This window comes from Piliocolobus tephrosceles, chromosome 5, assembly GCF_002776525.5.
Source record: "Piliocolobus tephrosceles isolate RC106 chromosome 5, ASM277652v3, whole genome shotgun sequence".
NCBI lineage: Eukaryota > Metazoa > Chordata > Mammalia > Primates > Cercopithecidae > Piliocolobus > Piliocolobus tephrosceles.
In genome coordinates this window covers 682,277-684,625 of record NC_045438.1, presented here as the reverse complement: position 1 = coordinate 684,625, position 2,349 = coordinate 682,277, and the positions used below count along the sequence as shown (strand labels likewise).

At 41.9% G+C, this 2,349-nt stretch overlaps 1 non-coding gene across 1 annotated transcript; it reads right to left on the bottom strand.

Annotated features, from left to right (window-relative positions):
* Positions 1-1,500: 1,500 nt before the first annotated feature.
* LOC111530100 lies at positions 1,501-1,637 on the bottom strand. The gene has a single exon (XR_002727712.1). It is a non-coding gene; the product is annotated as a small nucleolar RNA SNORA46 (small nucleolar RNA).
* Positions 1,638-2,349: the final 712 nt, after the last annotated feature.

The window sequence follows — 2,349 nt, the reverse complement described above, 5'->3', positions numbered from 1 at the left end:
TCTCCCCATCACTTTCAGGTACACCAATCAAACATGGATTTTGTCTTTTCACATAGTCCTATATTTCTCAGAGTCTTTGTTTCTTTTCACTCTTTTTTCTATAACCTTGTCTTCTCACTGTATTTCTTTGAGTTGATCTTCAGTCTCTGATATCCTTTCTTCTGCCTAATCGATTTAGCTGTTGATACTTGTGTATGCTTCACGAAGTTCTCGTGCTGTGTTTTTCATTTCCATCAGGTCATTTATGTTCTTCTCTAAACTGGTTATTCTAGTTAGCAATTCATCTAATCTTTTTTCAAGGTTCTTTATATTTCATTTTCTGGGATCTCTTTCTCTTTCTTTCTATACACACACTTTCTCTGTATACACTGTCTCTGTACACACACACACACACACAGATGCTTTCCTGTGTGCTATAACACAGTTCCTTTGAGTACTATAACAAAGTAGCATAGACTGGGTGGCTTATAAGCAACAGAAATTTATTTCTCACAGTCTAGAGGCTGAATGTCTAATATCAGGGTGCCAACATAGTTGGGTTCTGGTGAGGGCCCTCTTCACAGTTACTGACTGTATTATTTCATTCTCACACTGCTATAAAGAACTACCCAAGACTGGGTAATTTATGAAGATGTTTAATTAACTCACAGTTTTGTGGGCTCTACGTGAAGCATGGCTGGGGAGGCCTCAGAAAGCTTAAAATCATGGCAGAAGGCAAAGGGGAAGCAAGCATGAGTTACTATGGTGGGGCAGGATAGAGAGAGCAAAGGGAGACTTGCCATGCACTTTTTTTTTTTTTTTTTTTTTTTTTGAGACAGAGTCTCGCTCTCTCACCCAGGCTGGAGTGCTGTGGCCGGATCTCAGCTCACTGCAAGCTCCGCCTCCCAGGTTCACGCCATTCTCCTGCCTCAGCCTCCGGGATAGCTGGGACTACAGGTGCCGCCACCTCACCCGGCTAGTTTTTTTTTTTGTATTTTTTAGTAGAGACGGGGTTTCACCGTGTTAGCCAGGATGGTCTCGATCTCCTGACCTTGTGATCCGCCCGTCTCGGCCTCCCAAAGTGCTGGGATTACAGGCTTGAGCCACCGCGCCCGGCCTGCCATGCACTTTTAAACCATTAAATCTCATAAGAACTCAGTATCATGAGAACAGCAAGGAGGAAATCTGCCCCATGATCCAATCACCTCCCACCAGGTCCCTCCTCCAACACTGGGAATTACAATTCAACATGAGATTTGGGTGGGGAGGCAAACCATATCACGCTCTCTTTACTTATGCAAATTTCTGCAGCCAGCTCCCCAGAAAATGGATTTTTCCTTTATACCACATGGTCAAGCTGCAAATTTTCCAAACTTTTGTGCTCTGCTTCCCTTTTAAATATAAGTTCCAGTTTCAGACAATCTTTTTGTTCATGCATATGGGCGTATGCTGTTAGAAGCAGCCAGAGCACATATTTTTTAATTTTTAATTTGTTTGTTTATTTTCAAAAATCAAATACAGTCATGTTCCTTAATTCCATACAGCAACAGCAGAATGGCATAAGTCAGTTGTGCAACAGAGAGAGCCAGGAATTTTCTTGCACTACAGTGTAACCAAGAATGGGGAAAATTCCCATCCATAGTTTTAAATATAGTGCTACAGATCACATCTTGAATGCTTTGCTGCTTAGAAATTTCTTTCACTAAATAACCTAAATCATCTCTGTCAAATTCAAAGTTCCACAGATCTCTAGAGAAATGGCACAATGTCACCAGTTTCTTTGCTAAAGCATAGCAAAAGTGATCTTTACTCCTGTTAGTTCCCAACAAGTTCCTCATCTCCATCTGAGACCACCTCAACCTGGACTTCGTTGTCCATATCACTATCAGCATTTTGGTCAAAACTATTCAACAAGTCTCTAGGAAGTTCCAAACTTTTCCTCCTCTTCCTGTCTTCTTCTGAGCATTCCAAACTGTTCCAACCTCTGTCTGTTATCCAGTTCTGAAGCTGTTTCCACATTTTCAGGTATCTTTATAGCAATATCCCAATTCTCTGATACCAATTTTCTGTATTAGTCCATTTTCACACTGTTATAAAGAAATACCTGAGACTGGGTAATTTATGAAGAGGTTTAATTGATCACAGTTTTGCAGGCTGCATGGGAAGCATGGCTGGGAAGACCTCAGGAAACTTACAATCATGGCAGAAGGTGAAGGGGAAGTGTCTTCACGTGGCCAGGAGAGACAGAGAGAGAGAAGAGGGAAGTGCCATACACTTTTAAACCATCAGATCTCATGAGAACTCACTCACTATCATGGGAACAGCAAGGGGGAAATTTGCCCCCATGATCCCATCACCTCCCACCAGGTC